Raw genomic sequence first — 15,515 nt, 5'->3', positions numbered from 1 at the left:
TGCCTTCAACCCTAAATACTAAGTGCAGTTTTAGTTGTTTTGCACTTGCCTTCAACCCTAAATACTAAGTGCAGTTTTAGTTTTTATGCACTTGCCTTCAACCCTAAATACTAAGTGCAGTTTTAGTTTTTATGCACTTGCCTTCAACCCTAAATACTAAGTGCAGTTTTAGTTTTTATGCACTTGCCTTCAACCCTAAATACTAAGTGCAGTTTTAGTTTTTATGCACTTGCCTTCAACTCTAAATACTAAGTGCAGTTTTAGTTTTTATGAACTTGCCTTCAACCCTAAATACTAAGTGCAGTTTTAGTTTTTATGCACTTGCCTTCAACCCTAAATACTAAGTGCAGTTTTAGTTTTTATGCACTTGCCTTCAACCCTAAATACTAAGTGCAGTTTTAGTTTTCATGCACTTGCCTTCAACCCTAAATACTAAGTGCAGTTTTAGTTTTTATGCACTTGCCTTCAACCCTAAATACTTAGTGCAGTTTTTGTTTTTATGCACTTGCCTTCAACCCTAAATACTAAGTGCAGTTTTAGTTTTTATGCACTTGCCTTCAACCCTAAATACTAAGTGCAGTTTTAGTTTTTATGCACTTGCCTTCAACCCTAAATACTAAGTGCAGTTTTAGTTTTTATGCACTTGCCTTCAACCCTAAATACTAAGTGCAGTTTTAGTTTTTATGCACTTGCCTTCAACCCTAAATACTAAGTGCAGTTTTAGTTTTTATGCACTTTCCTTCAACCCTAAATATTAAGTGCAGTTTTAGTTTGTATCCAATTGCCTTCAACCCTAAATACTAAGTGCAGTTTTAGTTTTTATGCACTTGCCTTCAACCCTAAATACTAAGTGCAGTTTTAGTTTTTATGCACTTGCCTTCAACCCTAAATACTAAGTGCAGTTTTAGTTTTTATGCACTTGCCTTCAACCCTAAATACTAAGTGCAGTTTTAGTTTTTATGCACTTGCCTTCAACCCTAAATACTAAGTGCAGTTTTAGTTTTTATGCACTTGCCTTCAACTCTAAATACTAAGTGCAGTTTTAGTTTTTATGAACTTGCCTTCAACCCTAAATACTAAGTGCAGTTTTAGTTTTTATGCACTTGCCTTCAACCCTAAATACTAAGTGCAGTTTTAGTTTTTATGCACTTGCCTTCAACCCTAAATACTAAGTGCAGTTTTAGTTTTCATGCACTTGCCTTCAACCCTAAATACTAAGTGCAGTTTTAGTTTTTATGCACTTGCCTTCAACCCTAAATACTTAGTGCAGTTTTTGTTTTTATGCACTTGCCTTCAACCCTAAATACTAAGTGCAGTTTTAGTTTTTATGCACTTGCCTTCAACCCTAAATACTAAGTGCAGTTTTAGTTTTTATGCACTTGCCTTCAACCCTAAATACTAAGTGCAGTTTTAGTTTTTATGCACTTGCCTTCAACCCTAAATACTAAGTGCAGTTTTAGTTTTTATGCACTTGCCTTCAACTCTAAATACTAAGTGCAGTTTTAGTTTTTATGAACTTGCCTTCAACCCTAAATACTAAGTGCAGTTTTAGTTTTTATGCACTTGCCTTCAACCCTAAATACTAAGTGCAGTTTTAGTTTTTATGCACTTGCCTTCAACCCTAAATACTAAGTGCAGTTTTAGTTTTCATGCACTTGCCTTCAACCCTAAATACTAAGTGCAGTTTTAGTTTTTATGCACTTGCCTTCAACCCTAAATACTTAGTGCAGTTTTAGTTTTTATGCACTTGCCCTCAACCCTAAATACTAAGTGCAGTTTTAGTTTTTATGCACTTGCCTTCAACCCTAAATACTAAGTGCAGTTTTAGTTTTTATGCACTTGCCTTCAACTCTAAATACTAAGTGCAGTTTTAGTTTTTATGAACTTGCCTTCAACCCTAAATACTAAGTGCAGTTTTAGTTTTTATGCACTTGCCTTCAACCCTAAATACTAAGTGCAGTTTTAGTTTTTATGCACTTGCCTTCAACCCTAAATACTAAGTGCAGTTTTAGTTTTCATGCACTTGCCTTCAACCCTAAATACTAAGTGCAGTTTTAGTTTTTATGCACTTGCCTTCAACCCTAAATACTTAGTGCAGTTTTAGTTTTTATGCACTTGCCCTCAACCCTAAATACTAAGTGCAGTTTTAGTTTTTATGCACTTGCCTTCAACCCTAAATACTAAGTGCAGTTTTAGTTTTTATGCAATTGCCTTCAACCCTAAATACTAAGTGCAGTTTTAGTTTTTATGCAATTGCCTTCAACCCTAAATACTAAGTGCAGTTTTAGTTTTTATGCCCTTGCCTTCAACCCTAAATACTAAGTGCAGTTTTAGTTTTTATGCACTTGCCTTCAACCCTAAATACTAAGTGCAGTTTTAGTTTTTATGCACTTGCCTTCAACCCTAAATACTAAGTGCAGTTTTAGTTTTTATGCACTTGCCTTCAACCCTAAATACTAAGTGCAGTTTTAGTTTTTATGCACTTGCCTTCAACCCTAAATACTAAGTGCAGTTTTAGGTGTTTTGCACTTGCCTTCAACCCTAAATACTAAGTGCAGTTTTAGTAGTACTAAGTTGACTGAAGCCTGCCATGACTCAGCAGTTGAACAGAGTTGGTCACGCCTCCAATGTAGCATGCGAGCCACTCCACAGCACCACCAGGACGCCGGTAGTGAGACATAAGAAATAACAGGTGCTGTCATCACCTCTCACCAGCCAAGTGTGGTGTCCACAAGCCAGAAAGTGATGAAATGCTCCGCAAAAAGACGTGTAAAAGAGCGTTTTACAGTTGGCCCGAGCGGGCCGTGTCATGCAATTCCCGCCTGATTCTGAGCAAAGACGGCAGACGAGCAGAGCGAAATACAGAGAATGTAGAGTTGTTTTCTGCAAGGGTAAACCCCCCTGAGGGTTTGTTTTTTTCGTGCCGCATGGCAGCATTGTCCTTCAGAGCATTTCCTAGCAGATGATGCACAATTGTTCTCGTATTTCTTCCGTTTAGGATGTCTTCAAAAAGCCTACCGGTATCAATAGTAGTAACATTCCTCATTATCACTTCAGGAAAAGATGACTTCATTGCTAGAATTGGAAAAAAATGGTGTCAAAGTAGGCGACTAAGTTGTGTAACGTACCACACGCAGTATAAACACTTCTTATTAGGGATGTCCGATAATGGCTTTTTGCCGATATCCGATATTGTCCAACTCTTTAATTACCGATACCGATATCAACCGATATCAACCGATATATACAGTCGTTATTATTATGCCTAATTTGGACAACCATGTATGGTGAAGATAAGGTACTTTTTAAAAATAATAATAAAATAAGATAACTAAATGAAAAACATTTTCTTGAATAAAAAAGAAAGTAAAACAATATCAAAACAGTTACATAGAAACTAGTAATTAATGAAAATGAGTAAAATTAGTTAGTACTATTAGTGGAGCAGCAGCACGCACAATCATGTGTGCTTACGGACTGTATCCCTTGCAGACTGTATTGATATATATTGATATATCATGTAGGAACCAGAATATTGATAACAGAAAGAAATGGGGGGAGGGAGGTTTTTTGGGTTGGTGCACTAATTGTAAGTGTATCTTGTGTTTTTTATGTTGATTTAATTAAAAAAACAAAAACAAAAACAAAACAACGATACAGATAATAAAAAAACCGATACCGATAATTTCCGATATTACATTTTAACGCATTTATTGGCCGATAATATCGGCAGGCCGATATTATCGGACATCCCTAAAAATTAGTACAATTAATTGTTAAAGGTTAGTACTATTAGTGGAGCAGCAGCACGCACAATCATGTGTGCTTACGGACTGTATCCCTTGCAGACTGTATTGATATATATTGATATATAATGTAGGAACCAGAATATTGATAACAGAAAGAAATGGGGGGAGGGAGGTTTTTTGGGTTGGTGCACTAATTGTAAGTGTATCTTGTGTTTTTTATGTTGATTTAATAAAAAAAAAAACAATTTAAAAAAAAAAACGATACAGATAATAAAAAAAAAACGATACCGATAATTTCCGATATTACTTTTTAACGCATTTATCGGCCGATAATATCGGCCCTACTTCTTATGTTATTTAATTAGAGTGTTTCTTTTTGAATATGTATATACTAAGCTTGTACGCTATACCGGTACTAGTATGGTATCGCGGTACTAATCAATAAAAAACGGTACTATACTCTGTCTGAAAAGTACCGCTTCCCCATCTTTGTTTTTTTTTTTAACAGGCATGACATTGCTAGTTCTGCGAGCAGAGGAGCATGTTCGGCAGCGCGCACACACAGAGTACTTACAAGCAGACAGTGTGTGGACAGAAAAGGGAGAACGGACGCATTTTGGTGTAAAAAGTAAAGATAAAGGTGAAGTTATAACACTGAAACACCCTCAAGAAGAGGTGCTTTAAGAGCAGCTAATGTCCATCCGCAGTATGCGGTGTTTTTAGCTACTTCTAAATCACTAATCCTCGCCTCCATGGCGACAAATAAAGTATGTTTCTTACAAGTATCATTATCACTGGAGGACGAGGAATAGGTAAACATGCTTCACTACACACCGTAGGAGGATACAATAGCTCACCGGCGTCACAATGTAAACAAACGCCATGGGTGGACCTACACCTGACATCCACTGTAATGATACCAAGTACAGGAGCGTATCTAGTCGATACTACTGATTACATCGATATTTTTTATCGTCACGAAGTCTGTTTTCTTTATCCTTTAATTGTTTAAAAACTCAGTAAATACGTCCCTGGACACATGAGGACTTTGATTATGACCAATGTATGATCCTGTAACTACTTGGTATCGGATCGATACCTAAATGTGTGGTATCATCCAAAACTAATGTATCAAAGAAGAGAAGAATAAGTGATTATTACATTTGAACAGAAGTGTAGATAGAACATGTTGAAACAAGCAGATATTAACAGTAAATGAACAAGTAGATTAATAATCCATTTTTTACAGTTTGTCCCTCATAATGTGTACAAAATAATAGGTGTATAAATGACACAATATGTTACTGCATAGACTAATTAGGAGTCTTTGTTTGTTTACTTACTACTAAAAGACAAGTTGTCTAGTACCGTATTTTTCGGACTATAAGTCGCTCCGGAGTATAAGTCGCACTATGAAAAAAACTGCGACTTATTGTCCGAAAAATACGGTATGTCATTTTTATTTTTATTTTTAAATAATGCACAAAAATCGTACATTTTTTCCTCTATTTTACAGGCAATTTTATTTTTTCCACACCAGCAAGTAAGAATAGAGATGTATTATTTTTCCATATGTTTTTTTTCCCTCCACAAGAACAGTAACATACCGTATTTTTCGGAGCATAAGTCGCACCGGCCGAAAATGCATAATAAAGAAGGAAAAAAAACATATATAAGTCGCACTGGAGTATAAGTCGCATTTTTTGGGGGGAAATGTATTTGATAAAAGCCAACACCAAGAATAGACATTTGAAAGGCAATTTAAAATAAGTAAAGAATAGTGAACAACAGGCTGAATAAGTGTACGTTATATGAGGCATAAATAACCAACTGGTATGTTAACGTAACATATTATGGTAAGAGTCATTCAAATAACTATAACATATAGAACATGCTATACGTTTACCAAACAATCTGTCACTCCTAATCGCTAAATCCCATGAAATCTTATACGTCTAGTCTCTTACGTCAATGACATCAATAATATTATTGGATATTTTACGCTAATGTGTTAATCATTTCACACATAAATCGCTCCTGAGTATAAGTCGCACCCCCGGCCAAACTATGAAAAAAACTGCGACTTATAGTCCGAAAAATACGGTATGTTCACTATTTTATTTAAGGACTAAATTGCAATAATAAACATATGTTTCATGTACCCGAAGATTTTTTGTTCAAATAAAGCCAATAATGACATTTTTTTGTGGTCCCCTTTATTTAGAGAAGTATCAAAAGTAGGGATGTCCGATAATGGCTTTTTGCCGATATCCGATATGCCGATATTGTCCAACTCTTTAATTACCGATACCGATATCAACCGATACCGATATCAACCGATATATGCAGTCGTGGAATTAACACATTATTATGCCTAATTTGGACAACCGGGTATGGTGAAGATAAGGTACTTTTTAAAAAAATGAATCAAATAAAATAAGATAAATTAATTAAAAACATTTTATAAAACAATATAAAAACAGTTACATAGAAACTAGTAATTAATGAACATTTGTAAAATTAACTGTTAAAGGTTAGTACTATTAGTGGAGCAGCAGCACGCACAATCATGTGTGCTTACGGACTGTATCCCTTGCAGACAGTATTGATATATATTGATATATAATGTAGGAACCAGAATATGAAACAACCCTTTTGTGTGAATGAGTGTAAATGGGGGGAGGGAGGTTTTTTGGGTTGGTGCACTAATTGTAAGTGTATCTTGTGTTTTTTATGTTGATTTAATAAAAAAATTTAAAAAATAAAATAAATTTAAAAAACGATACAGATAATAAAAAACCGATACCGATAATTTCCGATATTACATTTTAACGCATTTATCGGCCGATAATATCGGCAGACCGATATTATCGGACATCTCTAATCAAAAGGTATTGAAATACATTTTGGTAGCGGTACCAAAATGTTGGTATCGGGACAACACTAATGCTAACAAAATAAATCCTGTTGTTTGGGGAGAAATATGCAGTGATAATCAGGAAAGGTGTTTAATAATAGCAGCCAGAATGCTACAGTAATGGAATGGTGAGGTGCAAATACACTGCAAAAAGTGAAGTCTAAGTAAGAGGAAATATCTCAAATAAGGGTGACATTTGCTTATTTTCTGTCTGATAAGATAATTATTTTTATGTTAGAGTGTTTTACTTGTTTTAAGGGTTTTGCTCCTAAATGATGTCAGTAAGATATTACAGCTTGTTGCTGAGATGTGATGACCTATATTGAGTAAAACATGCTTGAAACTAGAATATCAACTGTTGTGTCATCAACACTCACAAGTATAAAACTACTTTTTTAAAGTCATCATTTCTTATTTTAAGCATGAACAAAAAAAAATCATGATTTCGACACAATTGTGTCTCATAATTAAAACAGATGACAGCCAAATGGACTTTGCTGTTTTATTTTCAATGAAACAATAGAAAATATGTACTCATATAGTAGTACAGTTGGCACAGTACAGTAAACTGACAGTTAATATATAAACATGTGCAGTGTTTCCCACACATTCATTTATTTGTGGCGGCCCGCCACGAAAGAATTACGTCCGCCACAAATAGATTTATTTATTTTTTTGTGTCCTGTCCAGCTTCCCAGGCAAATCATATAGTTGATGTAGATGCCCGTATCGGCTGTTCAGATTTACTTTACAAAAGAGAAGTGTAGGATACTTCTCTTGTTGCCTTATTTGTATTTGACCACTACTGTTTTCTGTTTATTTGTTACTGACTGTGGCAGGACACCTCTGCCTCTGTTTCACTTTATGTTGCTGGTAAATAATATGCTTGTAGTAGTAGGCTAAAGTTAAATGATTTAGTATGCACTAATTAAAGGGGCAGAGCTTTAAGAGACATTTTAGCTTTCATATTTTTATAAGATATATTTTTTGTAAGAACCACAATTAATAAATATATTTCAGTGAATAACTTATTGTTCAAATCTGTATATAAATATGTACATAAAGTGTTGTAATTATATTGTAAAATGGATGGATGGACGTTTAAAACAAAACTGTTATTATTAATTAGTAAGTATACATTTTTTGAGCCTTTTTAGAGAAAATCATATCATTGTAGTAAATTATGCAAATTACTCGATGATGTCATGGTGACCACGCCCATAGCCACGCCCCCTCCACCACAGGTATCTTGGCAGTTTATGGGAAACACTGATGTGACATTTCAAACAATTTTGAACAGAAATAGTTCATGCACATTAAGGTAAATTCTTTAAAATTACAATAGAAAAAAAAAGAAGATATATCTATATATGCGCACTAATTGACTGAAAATTGCTGCGATGATGTCATGTTATCCATGGAAAAATGCATTTTTAGAGCATATGATTTGCCTGAGCGGCTAGGAGACCCCGAGAGTAACAAGATGTTGCCTTGTTGCCTTTCCATTAACAACAATAAACTAGTTTTTAGTATAAGTTTGCTGGTTTGAAGAAATGTAATGCCGAGTGCATATCATTATGTCAAGATAATGGCACTAGCATTTACTTCATTTAAGAATATTTGTCAACATATTGAGCAAAAAGGTCTCTTTATTTTTCTACCAAGAAAAGTGCACTTGTTATTAGTGAGAATATACTTATTTTAAGCTATTTTTATGTTCATTTAGGTTAGCTAATTTTACTTGTTTTGGAAAGTCTTGACAAGCCAAATTTTCCTGTTCTATTGGCAGATAATTTTGCTTAATTCAAATAAAATACCCCTCATTTTTGTATTTTTTTTTCTTGTTTTTGAACACTGACTTTTTGCCGCGTAGTACTGACATAAACAAAACGACCCATTTTAAATAACGAAAGGGTTTCTGGCCGGCTCGGACATGTGAGGAGAGTGGAAATACATCTGTTGTGAGGAGAGTAAGTCCATGTTCTTACCCCTCTACAAGAGTCCTGTTGGCCAGGCGGATGCAGTGCTCCCACAGGACGTTGGACACGGGCAGTGGGATGCGTACGTGCCTGCTGATGTCACCCAGGCGCTTGTTGAACATCTCAAACTCCTTGGAAGAGGGAGAAGAAAACACATGTAGACGCTTTAAAGAAATCATCTATTTAGCAACAATTGAATGCAAAACAAGTATATTTGAAGTAAACACTACAGTATGTTTACACCTCACTACTATGTCAAGCTTGTTGGGCCTCCTGCTGTGCATACACACTATTTATATACTCTAGCTTCAACAAAAATACATATACAGTGGTTACCTCCACTTAAGAGTGCCGCAACATTACGCCTATTTTGGGCATCTACCGATTCGATCCGATTCCGATTCCTGGGGTGACGATTCAATTCAGAATCGATGATTCTCGATCGAAACCGATTCTCGCAAAGTATTATTTGACATAGTAGTTGTGATCAAAACAGGTTACAGATTAGAAAGGCTCCTTCTGGTTGCATGAAGATGGTCTAAAAATTTATTTTTTAAAATAAATTCTCAAAAAAAAAACACATACATATATAATAATAATAATAATAATAATAATAATATATTCACACACATATACACACATCAATCTGTCAATCCTTACCGTGTCCGGGCCAGGTAAGGTTCCCCGTGCTCAGTCAAATTATATATATATATATATATATATATATATATATATATATATATATATATATATATATATATATATATATATATATATATATATATATATATATATATATATATATATGTACACATACATACACACATATATTATATATATATATATATATATATATATATATACACATTTATATTTATATATACACATAAAACACATATAAGTCCACATATATACATATACACACACACATACATATACACATACATGCCTACACACATATATATATATATATATATATATATATATATATATATATATATATATATATATATATATATATATACATATACATATATATATATATATATATATATATATATATATATATATACACACACACACATATATATATATATATATATATATATAACTTTTGAACGGTGGTGTATACATACACACACATATATATATATATATATATATATATATATATATATATATATATATATATATATATATATATATATATATATATATATATATATATATATATATATATATATGTATATATATATACTACCGTTCAAAAGTTTGGGGTCACCCAAACAATTTTGTGTAATAGCCTTCATTTCTAAGAACAAGAATAGACTGTCGAGTTTCAGATGAAAGTTCTCTTTTTCTGGCCATTTTGAGCGTTTAATTGACCCCACAAATGTGATGCTCCAGAAACTCAATCTGCTCAAAGGAAGGTCAGTTTTGTAGCTTCTGTAACGAGCTAAAGTGTTTTCAGATGTGTGAACATGATTGCACAAGGCTTTTCTAATCATCAATTAGCCTTCTGAGCCAATGAGCAAACACATTGTACCGTTAGAACACTGGAGTGATAGTTGCTGGAAATGGGCCTCTATACACCTATGTAGATATTGCACCAAAAAGCAGACATTTGCAGCTAGAATAGTCATTTACCACATTAGCAATGTATAGAGTGTATTTCTTTAATGTTAAGACTAGTTTAAAGTTATCTTCATTGAAAAACAAGGACATTTTAATGTGACCCCAAACTTTTGAACGGTAGTGTACATATATACATATATATACATACATATATACATATATATATATATATATATATATATATATATATATATATATATATATATATATATATATATACATATATATATATATTTATGTGTATATATATATATATATATATATATATATATATATATATATATATATATATATATATATATATATATATATATATATATATATATATATATATATATATATACACTATACACATGCACGCACATACATATTTTACAAATCCATTTTTGAAAAGGATGACTTGATTTAGAAAGGGGATGAATAAGAATGGCCATTCGGATGTGACTCCATTTGTTTGTGCATCCCGAATGTTTGGAGATAAGAGCTGTTTCTTGGCTAAATGTTATTCTTTAAGTTGTCAGCAAAAATGTGAGCGGCAAGCGTCCCCGCCATTAGTCGGCGTGGCAAACGTCACAGAGAACCCCGCGAGGGTCGCCCAAAACATTCGGTCCTGGACAATAACTTTGTTTCTCCAACCACAGTCGGGAATAAATGGATGACATTCATTGATCAAAACAAAACAGGAGTCTTTAAAACCACGATTGGCAAAGCAATTGGAGCGTGTCACCGCCAGTACGCGCCACATGTTGAAATAAAAACGGCAGAAAATACGGAGAGGCTGCTGATGGTGTGTTTGACAGGGGAAGCATTGTATTGTTGTTTTTTAAAGGCATGTGAAACGTTCAAATTGTGCCAATCAAACGGATTTGAATTCATTCTTGATTGGAGATACAAGTGCTTCTTGGAGTTAACAGAACCAACTGGGATGGCAAGTTCTAGTTCTAGTACTGTACTTTAATGCGGCCATCGAGACCTTAGCGTTCAAACAAGACTGGAACTATGAGGGCTACTTTCCCCGTGTCCGTCCCAGACCCAACTTTTGCTATTGTACAGACGAAGAAAGAAATGTCACACACATTTCATTTGGCATCCTTGAATGAAACGCTATTTATTCCTAAACAGCCTCACAATAGAATCTTACTTCAGCGTGTTCTCAATGAAGTCATTTGGCGGCGACAGCATCTCGCCGCCACTTTATATGCAAATCAACGTCATTGTTGAACACCGGTGATAAACCTGAATGCATGAATAAAATATACTCCTGCGTGCGGTGGAAGGGAAAAGCCGGGCGCTCGTTTCACTCGCTGCACATTGCACAATGTGTGTGTGTATCTGACAAGCTGTTATTAGCACCCGCCGGGTGAAAGGTGCATGCTAGTTGGAATATGCACCATGTCAGTCCATCACCTGGACCGAGGCGCTCGATCCAGGACTGGGACTCTGGGATTTTGTCCCAAATAGCACATTAGCTACAAAAAAAGCCAAAAGCTGTGAAGTGGTCACGTTGTGTAAATGCTAAAGCAGAGGTCACCAACCTTTTTGAAAGCAAGAGCTACTTCTTGGGTAGTGATTAATGCGAAGGGCTACCAGTTTGATACACACTTCAATAAATTGCCAGAAATAGCCAATTTGCTCAATTTACCTTTAACTCTATGTTATTATTAATAATTAATGATATTTACACTTAATTGAACGGTTTAAAAGAGGAGAAAACAGGGAAAAAATGACAATTAAATTTTGAAACATAGTTTATCTTCAATTTCGACTCTTTAAAATTCAAAATTCAACTGAAAAAAAGAAGAGAAAAACTAGCTAATTTGAATCTTTTTGAAACTTAAAAAAATAATTTATGGAACATCATTAGTCATTTTTCCTGATTAAGATTAATTTTAGGATTTTGATGACATGTTTTAAATAGGTTAAAATCCAATCTGCACTTTGTTAGAATATATAACAAATTGGACCAAGCTATATTTCTAACAAAGACAAATCATTATTTCTTCTAGATTTTCCAGAACAAATTTTTTAAAAGAAATTCAAAAGACTTTGAAATAAGATTTAAATTTGATTCTACAGATTTTCTAGATTTGCCAGAATAATTTTTTTGAATTTTAATCATAATAAGTTTGAAGAAATATTTCACAAATATTCTTTGTCGAAAAAACAGAAGCTAAAATGAAGAATTAAATTAAAATGTAGTTAATATTCTTTACAATAAAAAAAAATAATTACTTGAACATTGATTTAAATTGTCAGGAAAGAAGAGGAAGGAATTTAAAAGGTAAAAAGGTATATGTGTTTAAAAATCCTAAAATCATTTTTAAGGTTGTATTTTTTCTCTAAAATTGTCTTTCTGAAAGTTATAAGAAGCAAAGCAAAAAAAATAATGAATTTATTTAAACAAGTGAAGACCAAGTCTTTAAAAATATTTTCTTGGATTTTCAAATTCTATTTGAGTTTTGTCTCTCTTAGAATTAAAAATGTCGGGCAAAGCGAGACCAGCTTGCTAGTAAATAAATAACATTTAAAAAATAGAGGCAGCTCACTGGTAAGTGCTGCTATTTGAGCTATTTTTAGAACAGGCCAGCGGGCTACTCATCTGGTCCTTACGGGCTACCTGGTGCCCGCGGGCACCGCGTTGGTGACCCCTGCTATAAAGACTGTATCCCTTGCAGACTGTATTATTCTATATTGTAGGAACCAGAAGCTTTTAATAACAGAAAGAGACAGCCCCTTTTGTGTAAATGAGTGTGGATGAGTATGGATAGGGGAGGGAGGGTTTTCTTGGGTTGATGCACTAATGGTAAGTGTATCTTGTGTCTTTTTTTATGTTGTTTAAAATAAAATAAAAATTAAAAAAATAAATAAAATAAAATAAAATAAAATACACTGAGAAACTTTGTTATTTTTTGCAAATATTAGCTCATTTGGAATTTAATGCCTGCAACATGTTTCAAAAAAGCTGGCAAAAGTGGCAAAAAAGACTGAGAAAGTTGAGGAATGCCATGATTGGGTATAAAAGCAGCTTCCATGCATTGCTCAGTCATTCACAAACAAGGACGGGGCGAGGGTCACCACTTTGTCGACAAATGCCCGAGATAATTGTTTAAGAAAACGACATTTCTCAACCAGCTATTGCAAGGAATTGAGGGATTTCACCATCTACGCTCCGTAATATCATCAAAAGGATCAGAGAATCTGGAGAAATCACTGCACGGAAGCGGCAATGCCCGTCACCTTCCATCCCTCAGGCGGTACTGCATCAAAAAGCCACGTCAGTGTGTAAAGGATATCACCACATACCATACCATACCAACTTTATTTGTAAAGCCCTTTAAAAACAACCAGAGTTGAAGAACAAAGGGCTGTATTACACACCACAAAGAAATACGGGCAAAGGACAGACTAAAAAATAACATTTAAAAACAGAAGTAAAATACACATTGAAAAAGCAAATAATAAGAACAATTTGCTAGATAAAAACAGTTTCAAGTCTCATGCTGGGTTAAAAGCCAGTGAATAAAAATGGGTTTTAAGAAGGGTCTTAAAAGTAGCCAAAGAAGGGGTCTGTCTCACATGGAGAGGGAGATGCTTCCAGAGTTAGGGACCCATAACAGAGAAGGCTTTGTCCCCTCTGAGCTTGCACTTTGATTTGGGTACCTCCAGGATCAGCTGACCTGAGGGACCGGGTGGGGACATAGAGGTAAGGTGGGGCAAGACCACGTACGGATTCAAAAACGAGTAAGATAATGGGCTCAGAAAACCACTGTCAGTAACTACAGTTGGTCTCTACACCTTAAAACTCTCCTATGCAAAGCCAAAGCCATTTATCAACAACACCCAGAAACGCCGCCCGCAACGCTGGGCCCGAGCTCATCTAAGATGGACTGATGCAAAGTGGAAAAGTGTTCTGCGGTCTGACGAGTCCACATTTCAAATTGTTTTTTGGAAACTGTGGACGTCGTGTCCTCCGGAACAAAGAGGAAAAGAACCATCCGGATTGTTCTAGGCGCAAAGTGTAAAAGCCAGCATGTGTGATGGTATGGGGGTGTGTTAGTGCCCAAGGCATGGGTAACTTACACATCTGTGAAGGCGCCATTAATGCTGAAAGGTTTTGGAGCAACATTTGTTGCCATCCAAGCAACGTTATCATGGACGCCCCTGCTTATTTCAGCAAGACAATGCCAAGCCACGTGTTACAACAGCGTGGCTTCGTAGTAAATGTGTTGCTGCCATTAAATTCTAAATTAATGATTATTCGCACACAAAAAAGTATCTTCTGAGTGTGAACATTAAGTATCTCGTCTTTGCAGTCTATTCAATAGAATATAAGTTGGAAAGGATTTGTTGTATTATCTTTTTATTGACACAACGTGACAACTTCACTGCTTTTGTACATTAGTTGGACTTGACATGGATCCAGGCAAAGGTCTGTGAGCCATTTGGGGATTCAAGAGGCGAGTTGAAGTTATTCCCTTCACTTTTTACCCTGTGAGTGGAATATTGTATCATATATGAATGTATTCATCATCTATGGAGTGTAAGGAGGGTATGTGATTGAACACCCCACTAACCTTCTCTGGCCTTTTCCATATGCAAAATGTATGATGAGTGTGCATAAAAGTGAGTGTTTAGTAGCGGGTGGCTTCCACAGACAGGATTACAACTTTGAATTCCAACACACATTTTTCAGCTCACAGGATTCCAAATAATTTGAAAGTCAAGTTCTGGTGCTCATTTCTGCTGGCACTTGTCCCGAAAGAAATATGCAAATGAAAACATGCATACGCTCCTCCTTAGTTTTTAGGCATCACATCTTCTTTCGTTTAAAAAAAAAAAAAAAAAAATATGTTTATAAACTCAGGAAATACGTCCCAGAGGACTTTGAATATGATCCTGTAACGACTTGGTATCGAATCGATACCCAAATGTGTGGTATCATCCAAAACTAATGTCAAGTATCAAAGAAGAGAAGAATAAGTGATGTAGATAGAACATGTTGAAACTGAAAATAAGCAGATATTAACAGTAAATGAACAAGTGGATTAATAATTCATTTTTACAGTTTGTCCCTCATAATGTGTACAAAATAATAGGTGTATAAATGACACAATATGTTACTGCATACGTCAGCAGACTAATTAGGAGTCTTTGTTTGTTTACTTACTACTAAAAGACAAGTTGTCTAGTATGTTCACTATTTTATTTAAGGACTAAATTACAATAATAAACATA

The 15,515-nt window shown here is 34.6% G+C and overlaps 1 pseudogene; it reads right to left on the bottom strand.

Annotated features, from left to right (window-relative positions):
• Nucleotides 1-15,515, bottom strand: part of LOC133636395 (asparagine synthetase [glutamine-hydrolyzing]-like) — a 256,169-nt pseudogene that overhangs the window by 18,111 nt on the left and 222,543 nt on the right.

Source organism: Entelurus aequoreus, linkage group LG20 (assembly GCF_033978785.1).
Source record: "Entelurus aequoreus isolate RoL-2023_Sb linkage group LG20, RoL_Eaeq_v1.1, whole genome shotgun sequence".
NCBI lineage: Eukaryota > Metazoa > Chordata > Actinopteri > Syngnathiformes > Syngnathidae > Entelurus > Entelurus aequoreus.
The sequence above is the reverse complement of the archived record's forward strand: the minus strand, read 5'-3'. Positions and strand labels throughout refer to the sequence as shown.